Consider the following 14539-nt stretch of genomic DNA (forward strand, 5'->3'; position numbering starts at 1 on the left):
TATATTGTCACCCTGCTTATTTAACTTCTATGGAGAGTACATCATGAGAAACGCTGGACTGGAAGAAACACAGCTGGAATCAAGATTTCTGGGAGAAATATCAATAACCTCAGATATGCAGATGACACCACCCTTATGGCAGAAAGTGAAGAGGAATTAAAAGCCTCTTGATGAAAGTGAAAGAGGAGAGTGAAAAAGTTGGCTTAAAGCTCAACATTCAGAAAACGAAGATCATGGCATCCGGTCCCATCACTTCATGGGAAATAGATGGGGAAACAGTGGAGACAGCATCAGACTTTATTTTTTGGGGCTCCAAAATCACTGCAGTTGGTGACTGCAGCCATGAAATTAAAAGAAGCTTACTCCTTGGAAGAAAAGTTATGACAAACCTAGATAGTATATTCAAAAGCAGAGACATTGCTTTGCCGACTAAGGTCTGTCTAGTCAAGGCTATGGTTTTTCCAGTGGTCATGTATGGATGTGAGAGATGGACTGTGAAGAAGGCTGAGCACCGAAGAATTGATGCTTTTGAACTGTGGTGTTGGAGAAGACTCTTGAGAGTCCCTTGGACTGCAAGGAGATCCAACCAGTCCATTCTGAAGGAGATCAGCCCTGGGATTTCTTTGGAAGGAATGATGCTAAAGCTGAAACTCCAGTACTTTGGCCACCTCATGCAAAGAGTTGACTTGTTGGAAAAGACTTTGATGCTGGGAGGGATTGGGGGCAGGAGGAGAAGGGGACGACAGAGGGTGAGATGGCTGGATGGCATCACGGACTCAATGGACGTGAGTCTGAGTGAACTCTGGGAGATGGTGATGGACAGGGAGGCCTGGTGTGTTGCGATTCATGGGGTCACAAAGAGTCGGACACTACTGAGCCACTGAACTATGAACTATATATATACACACACATGTTTATATTTGTATAGAAAGATGCTTAGGTAAATAGATGATATTGCTTTATTTAGCCACTATGTCATGTCTGACTCTTCCTTGGTGGCTCAGACAGTAAAGAATCCATTTGCTATGTGAGAAACCTGGGTTCAGTCCCCTGGAAGATCCCATGGAGGAGGGCATGGCAACCCACTCCAGTATTCTTTTCTGGAGAATCTCCATGGACAGGGGAGTCTCGCAGGCTACAGTCCATGGGGTCTCAAGAGTCTGACACGACTTAGTGACTAAACAACAACAATTTATATGAATATATATATATATATACATATATATGTATGTGTACATATATTTATGTAGATAGATGTTTAATAAATAGATAATGTTGGTTTGTTTAGTCACTAAGTCATGTCTGCATATAAGTTAAATAAGCAGGGTAACAATATACAGCCTTGACAGACTCTTTTTCCTATTTGAAACCAGTCTGTTGTTCCATGTCCAGTTTTAACTGTTGTTTCCTGACCTGCGTACAGATTTCTCAAGAGGCAGGTCAGGTGGTCTGGTATTCCCATCTCTCTCAGAATTTTCCACAGTTTATTGTGATCCACACAGTCAAAGGCTTTGTCATAGTCAATAAAGCAGAAATAGATGTTTTTCTGGAACTCTCTTGCTTTCTCCATGATCCAGCGGATATTGGCAATTTGATCTCTGGTTCCTCTGCATTTTCTAAAACCAGGTTGAACATCAGGAAGTTCATGGTTCATGTATTGCTGAAGCCTGGCTTGGAGAATTTTGAGCATTGCTTTACTAGAGCGTGCTGCTAAGTTTCTTCAGTTGTGTCAGACTCTGTGCAACCCCACAGATGGCAGCCCATCAGGCTCCACCGTCCACAGGATTCTCTAGGCAAGAATACTGGAGTGAGGTGCCATTTCCTTCTCCACTAGCATGTGAGATGAGTGCAATTGTGCAGTAGTTTGAGCGTTTTTTTTGGTGTTGCCTTTCTTTGGGATTGGAATGAAAACTCACCTCTTCCCGTCCTGTGGCCACTGCTGAGTTTTCCAAATTTGCTGGTATATTGAGTGCCGCACTTTCACAGCATCATCTTTCAGGATTTGAAATAGCTCAACTGGAATTCCATCTTATATGCAGGGTACTTCATGAGAAACCCTGCGCTGGAAGAAACACATGCTGGAATCAAGATTGCCGGGAGAAATATCAGTAACCTCAGATATGCAGATGACACCACCCTTACGGCAGAAAGTGAAGAGGAACTAAAAAGTCTCTTGATGAATGTGAAAGTGGAGAGTGAAAAAGTTGGCTTAAAGCTCAACATTCAGAAAACGAAGATCATGGCATCCTGCCCCATCACTTCATGGGAAATAGATGGGGAAATGGTGGAAACAGTGTCAGACTTTATTTTGGGGGGCTCCAAAATCACTGCAGATGGTGATTGAAGCCATGGAATTAAAAGATGCTTACTCCTTGGAAGGAAAGTCATGACCAACCTAGACAGCATATTCAAAAGCAGAGACATTACTTTGCCAACAAAGGTCCATCTAGTCAAGGGTATGGTTTTTCCTGTGGTCATGTATGAATGTGAGGGTTGCACTGAACAAGGCTGAATGTCAAAGAATTGATGCTTTTGAACTGTGGTGTTGGAGAAGACTCTTGAGAGTCCCTTGGACTGCAAGGAGATCCAACCAGTCCGTTCTGAAGGAGATCAGCCCTGGGATTACTTTGGAAGGAATGATGCTAAAGCTGAAACTCCAGTACTTTGGCCACTTCATGTGAAGAGTTGACTCACTGGAAAAGACTCTGATGCTGGGAGGGATTGGGGGCAGGAGGAGAAGGGGATGACAGAGGGTGAGATGTCTGGATGGCATCACTGACTCGATGGATGTGAATCTGAGTGAACTATGGGAATTGGTGTTGGACAAGGAGGCCTGGCGTGCTGCAATTCATTAGGTCGCAAAGAGTCAGACACGACTAAGCAACTGAACTGAAGTCATGTCTGACTCTTCCCTGGTGGCTCATATAATAAAGAATCCGTCTGCTATGTGGGAGATCTGGGTTCGATCCCTAGCTTGAGACATGCCCTGGAGGAGGGCATGACAATCCACGCCCATATTCATGCCTGGAGAATCCGCATGGACAGAAGAGCCTGGTGGGCTACATTCCATGGGCTCGCAATAGGTCAGACACAACTGAGCGTGGAAGCACAGCACAGTATTTCCTTAAATAAATTTCCAGAAATGTTCTATTTTTAATTTTTTAGGAACATCCATATTATTTTCAGTAATGGCTGTACCAATTTACATTCCCACAAATAATGCTAAAATGTTCTCTTTTCTCTACCTCCTCCTCAGCTTTTCTTACCACTTGTGTTTTGTTAACAGCTGTCCTAACACATATGAGATAACATCTTATTGTAGTTTTGGTTTGCAATGTCTTTGTGTTTAGGTATATTGAGTATTTTTCTCCTGTACCTGTTGACCATTTTTTACATTTGAAAAATGTTTCTTCAGATCTTTTGTCCATTCATTAAGTGGACTACTTATTTTTGGCTTTTGAGCTGTTTTAGCTTCTTGTGTATCTTGGATATAAATTCCTTTTTGGATGTGTGGTTGCTGATATATATACTTTTCTCATTTCATAAGTTGCCTTTTCATTTTGTTCATGATTTCTTTTGATGTGAAGAAGCTTTTTAGTTTGATGCAGTCCCACTTGTTTATTTTTTTTATTTTGTTGTCTCTGTTTTCAGTGTCAAATGAAAAAAAAAATCATTGTCAAGAGCAATCAAGGTGACTGACCCCTTTGTTTCTTCTAAGAGTTTCACATTTTCAAGTCTTATATTAAAGTGTTTAATCCATTTTGAGTTGCTTTTTGTGTGTGATATAGGATAGAGCATCCAGTTTAATTCTTCTGCATGTGATGATCAAGTTTTTAAACACCATTTCTTTCTTTCCTATTTTATATTCTTAGTTGCTTGGTGTAAATTAATTGACCTTATATGCATTGGTTTTTTCTCAACTCTTAATTCTGTTCCGTTGGTTTACATGTCTGTTTTTATCATGCTTTTATTATAGCTTTGTATTATAGTTTGAAATCAGAATCTGTGAATCCTTCTACTCTGTTCTTTCTCAACATTCTCTTAGGTATTTGAGGTCTTTTCTTTTGGGGGGGGGGATTCCATACAAACTTTAAGATTTTTGTTCTGTTTCTGTGATAAATGCCATCAGAATTTTGATAGGGATTACAGTTGTATCTGTACATTGATTTGGGTAGTATGTCCATTTTATTAATATTAAATCTTTAATCCATGAAGACAGGAAGTCATTTTATGTATTTGTATCTTCTTTATCATCTTATCAATACTTTATACTTTTTTCAGTATGCTTACCTTTCACCTCCTTGGTTAAATTTATTCCTAAGTATTTTTGACGCTGTTATAAGTGGGATTATTTTTTCAGAAATCTTTTTATTTTTTTTCAAAAAATTTCAAATACTTTGCGGTTGATGTATAGAAATCCTTATGATAATGTATGATATTTTGTATCCTGCAAATTCAGTATATTTGTTTTTAGTTGTAAGAGGTTTTGGTGGATTTATTAGAGGTTTCTATGTATAAGATCATGTCATCTGCAAACAGAAAAAGTATTATTAATTAATTTATTATTTAGATGTCTTACTTCTTTTTCTGACCTAATTGATCTTAAGACTTCTATTACTATGTTGAATAGAAGTGGCAAGAGTGGAGATTTTAATATTATTTCTGATCTTAAAGAAAAATCTTTCTGCTATATCATCAAGTATGATATTAGGTGTGTGATTGTCATTCATGGCCTTTATGATGATGAACTTAACCCTTTCTATATCTAATCTGTTGAGAATTTTTGTCAGAAAATGAATGTAAATTTTGAAAAATGCTTTTTCTGCATCTATTGATATGGTCATATGATTTTCATACTCCTTTTTGGTAACATTGTATACCCATGTATTGATTTGCTAAATTAAACCATCTTGACAATCCCAGGGATAATATCATTTGATCATAGTATATGATCATTTTAATGTTATTTAATGCTTTTAAATTTGGTTTGCTAATGTAATCTCAGCAGAGACATTACTTTGCCAACAAAGGTCCATCTAGTCAAGGGTATGGTTTTTCCAGTGGTCATGTATGGATGTGAGAGATGGACTGTGAAGAAGGCTGAGCACCGAAGAATTGATGCTTTTGAACTGTGGTGTTGGAGAAGACTCTTGAGAGTCCCTTGGACTGCAAGGAGATCCAACCAGTCCATTCTGAAGGAGATCAACCCTGGGATTTCTTTGGAAGGAATGATGCTAAAGCTGAAACTCCAGTACTTTTGCCACCTCATGCAAAGAGTTGACTTATTGGAAAAGACTTTGATGCTGGGAGGGATTGGGGGCAGGAGGAGAAGGGGACGACAGAGGATGAGATGGCTGGATGGCGTCACCAACTCGATGGACGTGAGTCTGAGTGAACTCTGGGAGATGGTGATGGACAGGGAGGCCTGACGTGCTGCAATTCATGGGGTCGCAAAGAGTCAGACACGACTGAGGGACTGAACTGAACTGAACTGACTGTAATCTCTGATACTAAAGTCAGACAAGGACACCATAAGAAAACAGAATTATTGTATAAGCAAAATTTTATCATTTGTAGAGACATGAATGGACCTAGAATACATCATACAGAATTGTCAGAAAAAGAGAAACAGATGTCATGTATTAATGCATATATGTGGAATCTAGAAAAATGGTATAGATGCACCTATCTGCAGGGCAGGAATAGGTAGACATAGAGAATGGACATGAGGACACAGGACAGATGTGGAGGGCAGGATGAACTGGGAGGTTAGGATGGACATAGTTACACTGTGTGCTCAGTCATGTCCAATTCTTTGTGACCCCCTGGACTGTAGCCCTCCAGGCTCTGGTGTCCGTGGGAGTTTCTAGGCAAGAATACTGGAGTGGGTTGCCATTCCCTTCTGCTTCCTGACCCAGGAATAGAACCTGCATCTCCAGGATCTCTTACAGTGGCAAGCAGTTTCTTTACCACTGAGCCACCTCATCTATAAAATAAATAGCTAGTGGGAACCTTCTGTAAGCACAGGGAGCTCAGCTCAGTTCTCTGTGATGACCTCAATGGGTGGGGAGTGTTGGGGTGGGAGGGAGGTCCAAGAGAGGGGTGGCATATATATACATATAGCTGATACACTTTGTTGTATAGCTGAAGCTAACACAATATTGTAAACAAATGTAATGCAAAAAAAAAAGTAAGAAAGAAAAACAATTATAGGCCAATTTCCTTTATGACATAAATGCAAAAATCCCCGCAAAATACAGGAAACAGAAATAAGGTTGACATTTTTTATGATGTCTAAACCTTACTTCCCTGTTTATCCTGCCAGGCAATCTGCTATCATGTGAGAAAATCTTTAAATGCTATATTTCTACAAATTTTAGATCTCCGTGGCACAAAGACTACAGAATATATTAGTTTTATGAATATCACAAAATAGAGCTTTAATACAAGTTAAAACATTAAGCTACATTAAATAAATCCTTTGTTATCTATTTTACTATGTATATTTTGTCTAATCCAATCACTGATTCATTCAGCAAATGATAATTTTAAAACTACTGTATTGTGAAAACCATGATGAATTCTGAGATATTCAGTGATAAATGAGTGATATAAACCCTGAATGCTTTACCTTTCAGTCTTGAAAGAGAAAGCTATAGGGAAGGTAATGTTAGTATTAAGGATAATACTAATGTATAGATGTTATTGGAGCATATAACAGTGGGACTGACCTTTGTTTGTGGGAAATAATACCTTCAATGGCGCTGAATGTGAGACTAGTTATAAGAATTAGCTATGTGATAATGCTAATAGAGAACATTACAGGAAGTTAAATTCAAATGTGTGAGGGCCCAGATACATCATAATAATCAGATAAATTTTAACATCTGGATAACAGAAAATACTGATCAAGAGAGGGTCAAGGACCCAGATGGAGAGTGGCATGGGTGAGTTTGGGGAGATAAGCTGAGCAAGTTTATTCTAATTGTCATAGACCACATTAAACTTTTTTTTTCTTTTCTTTAACTAAGAATAATGGCAATATATTGTGAATGGAGAATGTAATGGCAACCCACTCCGTTAATCTTGCCTGGAGAATCCCATGGACACAGAAGCCTGGTGGATTACAGTCCATGGGGTCGCAAAGATTTGAAAACAACTGAGCGACCAACACTATACTATACTTAATGGTAATATATTGAGAGGTTTTATCAGAATACTGCTGCTGCTAAGTCACTTCAGTCGTGTCAGACTCTGTGTGACCCCATAGACGGCAGCTCACCAGGCTCCTCCATCCCTGGGATTCTCCAGGCAAGAACATTGGAGTGGATTGCCATTTCCTTCTCCAATGCATGAAAGTGAAAAGTGAAGGAAGTCACTCAGTCATGTCTGACTCTTCGAGACCCCATGGACCACAGCCTACCAGGCTCCTCTGTCCATGGGATTTTCCAGGCAAGAGTACTGGAGTAGGGTGCCATCACCTTCTAAATAGTGGTATGATAATTTCTACTTAAAAATCATTACTCTGACTGAGAATGGAGAATGAATCACAGTAGGAGATTTGGCTGAGTTGTGTTGGTAAAAACAGACAGAACTGGTTTAGAGATATGTTTGTGAAGGGGAAGCAATTAAGATTTATTGTTTGTTTCAATATATATTAACATCATTTTCTACTTGAGAAAGAGTAGAAGTTATTATTTCTCATTTGGATATGTCCTTATTGGCTGCCTATAAAACATCCATATGAAAATGGGTAAACTCTGGGTCTGAGCTGTACAAATAAGTTTGCATCTGTTACATTAGCAGAATGAAGGAATAAAAACAAACGATCATTACAGTTGATGAAGAAAATAATGAAAAAAAATTCAACATCTTTTCATGATAAAATCATTCAACAAACTAGACCATAAACTATTCAATATAACAAAAGTCATGTTGAGTAACCCATAGAAAACGTCATACTTAATGATGAAAGACTGAAGACTTTTCTTCTAAGATTTAAAACAAGGTAAAGATGCCTGTTTTGGCCATTTTTAATCAACAGAGTACTAGAAGTCCTAGACAAAGCAATTAGCAAGAAGAAATGAAAGGCATCAAATTGGAAAGGAAGAAGTAAAATCATCTCTGTTGCAAATGAAATGACATTATATGTAGAAAACTCTAGAGATTACACACACACACACACACACACACACACACAAATGTTAAAACTAATAAATTAATCAAGGTAGGAAGACACAACGTCAATACATAAAAACCAGTTGCATTTCTGTATACTAAAAATGAACAATCTGGAATGAAAATTGAAAAAATAATTTACATACAATGAAATGAAGAAAGAATACTTAGGAATTAAGCAAGGAGTTAAATGATTCTCACATTGAAAATCAAAAAGCACTGTTTAAAATAATTATAGAAGATATAGATAAATGAAAATGTTGCAGGAAGGGTGACTCCTTTCAGGGCCCGAAACTGGGCTCTTGTCTAACACTCGGAAATGAATTGTCTGAGGAGACACATGTGCTGACAAAGCAAGAGATTTTATTGGGAAAGGGCGCCCGGGTGGAGAGCAGTAGGGTAAGGGAACCCAGGAGGACTGCTCTGCCACATGGCTCTCAGTCTAGGGTTTTATGGTGATGGGATTAGTTTCTGAGTTATCTTTGGCCAATCATTCTAATTCAGAGTCTTTCCCGGTGGCACATGCATCGCTCAGCCAAGATGGATGCTAGCGAGAGGGATTCTGGGACGTGGATAGACAAGCGGTGTCTCCTTTTGACTTTTCCTGAACTCTTGCAGTTGGTGTTGGCTTATTAGTTCCATATTCCTTAGCAAGATCTCCTGCCAACTCATGAGAATGTTTACTGAAAAGGGCCTGACCAGGGTGGGCAGTTTCAGTCAGTGTGCTTCCCCTAACAAAAAGATGTCTCATGCTCATAGATTAGAAATCTTAATATTATTAATATTGAAAGATTGCTGTTGAGCCATGAAAGACACCAGGATTCTTGGCCTCTGGAAGAGAGAAATTCAATCTGGGGCCAGTGATGAGGCTTGATCACTCAGAGCTTTTGTGTAATAAAATTTTATTAAAGTATAAAAGAAATAGAGAAAGCTTCTGACACAGACATAAGAAGGGGACAGAAAGAGTGCCCCCCTGATAGTCTTTAAGGGAAAGTTATATACCTACTAGCAGGCTGCTAATTACAGAATGGAAATGTCTCATAACTAAGAGAGCTGCACCAGGCCTCTCACCCACAACATGCATTTTGAGACAATGTTGGCAGAAGATAAGTCATCCAGGGCCATAAAACAATTGACATGAATCTTGAAGAAAGGCAGGTTTCCAAGCAACTGCATTGTTTCATTAACATAGATTAAGAGAACAATTGTATGAGTAAAACATACTACTGGCTTGTTGACTGATTATGGGTTCTGAGCCTTAGGCAGAACACACTGGAAGAAAGACAAGAGTCTAGGGCAAATACTTAGTTCATTAACATAGCTTAAGAAAAGCATTTCCATAAGAAAATCTGATTGGTTACCTCAAGGTTTGAGAAAAGTTAAGTTCAGGTGGAACCAAGTGTTGTCATGGCAACACAGAATTTTAAAATAAACCTCCTTTTAATTTTGTATAGAGAAGAGAAAAAAATCTAACACTTGTAGTTTGTTTCCTCCTGCTGCTTAAGAAAGAGATGAAGATGTCTGACACTTGCAGTCTATTTCCTCCATTTGGAGCCTTTAGCCTTCCTACCAGAGAAGGTGATGGCACCCCACTCCAGTACTCTTGCCTGGAAAATCCCTTGGATGGAGAAGCCTGGTAGGCTGCAGCCCATCACTTTCACTTTTCACTTTCATGCATTAGAGAAGGAAATGGCAATCCACTCCAGTGTTCTTGCCTGGAGAATCCCAGGGATAGGGGAGCCTGGTGGGCTGCTATCTACGGGGTTGCCCAGAGTCGGACATGACTGAAGCGACTTAGCAGCAGCAGCAGCAGTAGCCTTCCTACCTGCTACCCTCTCAATATGCTGATATAATTCAAATCAACCTATATATTTAATGCTATTGTTATCAAAATCCCAATGACATTTTTGAAGAGAAAAAATTAATCCTAAAATTCATATGGAATCTCAAATTACCTCACATAGCCAAAACAATCCTGAAAAAGAACTAATCTGGAGGACTCACATTTCCTGATTTCAAAGCATGTTACAAAGTTACAATAATCAAACATGTGATCCTGACATAAAGATAGATATAGAGACCAATGGATTAAAATAGAAAGTTCAGAAATAATAAATGTTCACATTATTTTCAACAAGGCTTTCATGATCATTCAATGAATGAGACAGTCTTTTCAACAAATGGTGCTGAGAAAATTAATGAATTTGGAACTTTACTGAAGATTATATACAAAAAATTCTCAAAATGAATTTTTGGCATATATGTCAGACCTAAAACTGTGAAACTCTCTGAAACAAAAAAGGCAAAAATGTTATGATGTTGTCTTTGTCAGTGACTTCTTGACTATGACATCAGTGCATAGAAAACAGAAAAAATGGGCAAACTGGATTTTATTATATTATTTCAATTGTGAATCAAAACACACTATGAGTAGAGTAAAAAGAAAACCCACAAGAAGAGAGAAAATATTCACAAATCATGAAGTTAATGAGGTTTTTAACATCTAGAGTATATGGAGGACTCCTAAAACTCAACAGTAAGAAAACAACTTGGTTCAAAAGATGCACAAAGAACTTGCAGATATATTAATCATATATGAATGATTAATAAGCTCATGAAACAATGATCACCATTGCTCTTCCTTAGGGAAATGCAAATCAAATCACAATGTGATATCAACCCATAACCATTATGACGGCTAATATTAAAACAAAACAGACATAGAAAATAACAACTGTTGGTGAAGATGTGAAGAAATTTTGAACCTTGTGCATTGTTCTGAAATGTACTTGGTATAGCTGTTGCCAACACCATAAGGTAATTCCTCAAAAAATTAGAAATAGAATTACCACATGATGCAACAATTCAAATTCAGGGTATATGATCAAAAAAATTCAAATCATACCTTAAACATATATGTGTACACTCGGGTCCATAGCAGTATTAACCATAGTAGCAAAAATATGGAAGCAGCTCAAGTATCCGCTGACAGATGAATAGGCAAACAAAATGTGTTATTTATATATAATGGGTTATTAGTCTAGAAAAGGAAGGAAATTCTGATACGGACAAACCTTGAGGATACAGGTGAAATAAACCAATTAAAAAAAACAAACCTTAATTCTTATCCTTAATATTTGCATTACCTTTCCTATAGCTCTCCCCTTCAAGGCTGAAAGTTAAAGCATCCAGGGTTTATATCACTCATTCATCACTGAATATCTCTCTAGTTCTCTCTATTTGAGATACCTAAAATAGTTGAATTCATATACAGAAAGTAGAGAAGTAGTTTCAAGGACTAGGGGTAGGGAACAATGGGGAATTATTGTTCAATGGATATACAGTTTCAGTTTTGCAAGAAGAAAAGCATTTCAGAATAGATGGTGGTGATGTTTGCACAACAGTATGGATACACTTAAAATACTTAAAAATGGTTAGCATTGTAAATATTATATTATGTGTATTTTATCATAGTAAAAAGAAATGAAAAGAGAGACATTTTTAGTTTAGCACATTTTTTGTTATTTGCCTATTTACTATTTCATTGAATTCTGCCCTTATTATTTCATTCTTTTGACACAGTTTCATTTCTATTTTCTAGCTTTTAAGGTAGAAACTTAGATCATTCATTTTAGGCAGTTTTTCTTCGAAAATAAACATTTAGTATTGTAAACTTCTCTTAATCACTGCTTTAATTTCTTTCCATAGATTTTGGTATTTTTAAATTGCATTTTCCAATTTCTTTAGTGTTTTTAACTCTTTTGTTATTTTAGAGTGCTTTATTTAAAAATTTTCTACTCATAACAGATCTGTACTGCAAAGCCACTGAAGTAGAGTACATATTCTTCATAATTTCAACTCTTTTATATTCTCTTCTTTATAATCCTTGGCAGATGGTCTACCTTGATGAAAACCCATATGCACTTAGTTTCAACTCCTGAATAACATCAAGAAAAATACTTCAATATAAATAATATGCAATTTTCTTTTTGATTATTCAGTAATAATATTTCATATATTAATTTAATACTGCCAGTGGCAGGATGAGAGAGAGGGAGAGACAGGGCTTAAAACTACCAGTTTAACTGTCTACAGGACAGTTAAATTGTCAATATATCCATGTGATCACTTGCACTATAATGCTATAATTTCCCCTAGTATCTCAGCAACAAGAATTATTATAGTTTAATTTTTTGGCCACATAACAGATATAAACTTTTATTGACAGATTCTTGATTTATATGTCCTTGACTCCTAGTTAAGTTTGGGATCTTTTAATGTGTTTGTTTTAGCATTTCTTTGAATTAGCTACTGATGTACATTGGATATTTTTACTATTTTATTATTAATCTTCCTTTATTGATTTGTTTTTATTACATGTATTGACACTTTGTGTGTGTTAGCCATGTCTGACTCTTTGCAACCAGAGTGTACTCGCTAGGATCTTCTGTTCATGGGATTCTCCAGGCAAGAATACTGGAGTGGATTGCTGTTCTCTTCTCCAGGGGACCTTCCAAACCATGGATCAAACCCAGGTCTCCCACATTGCAGGCAGACTCATTACCATCTGACACACCAGGGAAGACCTTTAGCTCTTATAAACTTGCAACCATTATTTCCCCCCTATTTATGTAATATCATTTGCCATGAATGATCCACAAATCTCTACTCTGTCTGATAGTTTTGGAGATATGTTTTTCTGTTGAGTGGGTTAATTATTTTACACCTGTTATGTTTTGTATCTTTTTTACAAAGGACTTCTGAGTTTAACATGCCTGCAAAATAATTTATTTTCATATTTATTTTTATTTTATTAGTTAATTCATTAACCTATCCAAAATTAGCTTTTTATATAATAGGCATAATTCAATGTTCTTTTCTTGGGTAGCTTTGACAATATTATATGCATTTTTTATTCTCAATATAATGAACTTCCTGCTTCTTGTATGGAGTCAAAATTATTACTGAGGATATTTAATATGCTATCTATGATGATCTGAGAAAATTTTAAAATTTTTAATAATGAAGCCAAAATGAATTTGCGTGTGGATATGGTGCAAGACTCCTGAGCTTTAAGTGATTAAGTAATGTAATAAAATAATTCTACAATGCTATCATTATCCACAGGTACATATAAGAAACTCCAGGAGAGAGATTTAGATCTAGGCAGACCAATTCTAGAAACCAGTATCTAAGTACTGAATAAACACAATCATTTATACAATTAATGCAATCTGTACTTGATATTGATATCAGACTCTGATAGCAAAACTCTAAGGAAAAAACTGGGGGGGGGGATGGGTACTGCTTTCTAAGTTTGAAGTCATAAAATCAAACTAGAAAGAGTATATTTGTTTCAACATCAGCTTACACTGAACACACACTGAAGATATTGAGGGCTTCATAAATAAGATGGGTTATTAATAACTCAAGGATAAATATGACATTGGGTTGATGGGTAACTTACAGTTTTATTTTTTGGGGGGGATAATCAATGCTGTAGAAAAGGTACATTTGTACAAAAAACATAAAAGCATGAGACTGACTAGGGCACAGTAGCATTAAAGCAACTAAATGAGGCGGCCATTCGACTGAGATGACAATGTCTGGAAGACTACATAGCAAATGAAAGCCTAAGCCCCAGTCACTTGTAAATGCACTGTTATCCATATAAAAAAGATATTTAAAAACAGCAAATCACAAATGGTCAACTAGTTTTCACATATAATGTATTTACATGAGCCATAGCCAATCAAATAATTTCCTTGCTTTGCTTCTGCATCTGTTCTATAAAACCCTTTCTCCTAGCTCCTGCAGGTGGAGTACTTTCAGATTTGAATATATGTCACTCCAAAAAAAAAAAAAAAAAAAATCTTGAGAAGTTTCTATTTGCCTCAGTTTATCTGTTAACAATTTAGAAGACCAAAGTTGATTTTTTTTTTTTTTGGTCTGGGATAATATAAGGTTACTGATACACATTGTAATTTTTGTGTTATTTCACTCAGTTGTACATATAATTATATGTTTAAAGAGAAAATGTTGAGCTAAGAGTTTTAAAATACTTAATTTTAGCTGTTTCTCTGATGAAGAAATTCCATATTTTAGTTTTGTTGTTGTTGTTATTAGTACCATGTATAGTGTTGTACGCGGAGAAGGCAATGGCACCCCACTCCAGTACTCTTTCCTGGAAAATCCCATGGGCGGAGGAGCCTGGTAGGCTTCAGTCCATGGGGTCGCTAAGAGTCAGACATGACTGAAGCGACTTAGCAGCAGCAACTGATAATTTAACATATTTTAATATATTGTTTTTCAAATTTGAAGGGAACATAGAGGAATAAATTAGAATCTAGAAGATTATGAC

Source organism: Capra hircus, chromosome 16 (assembly GCF_001704415.2).
Source record: "Capra hircus breed San Clemente chromosome 16, ASM170441v1, whole genome shotgun sequence".
NCBI lineage: Eukaryota > Metazoa > Chordata > Mammalia > Artiodactyla > Bovidae > Capra > Capra hircus.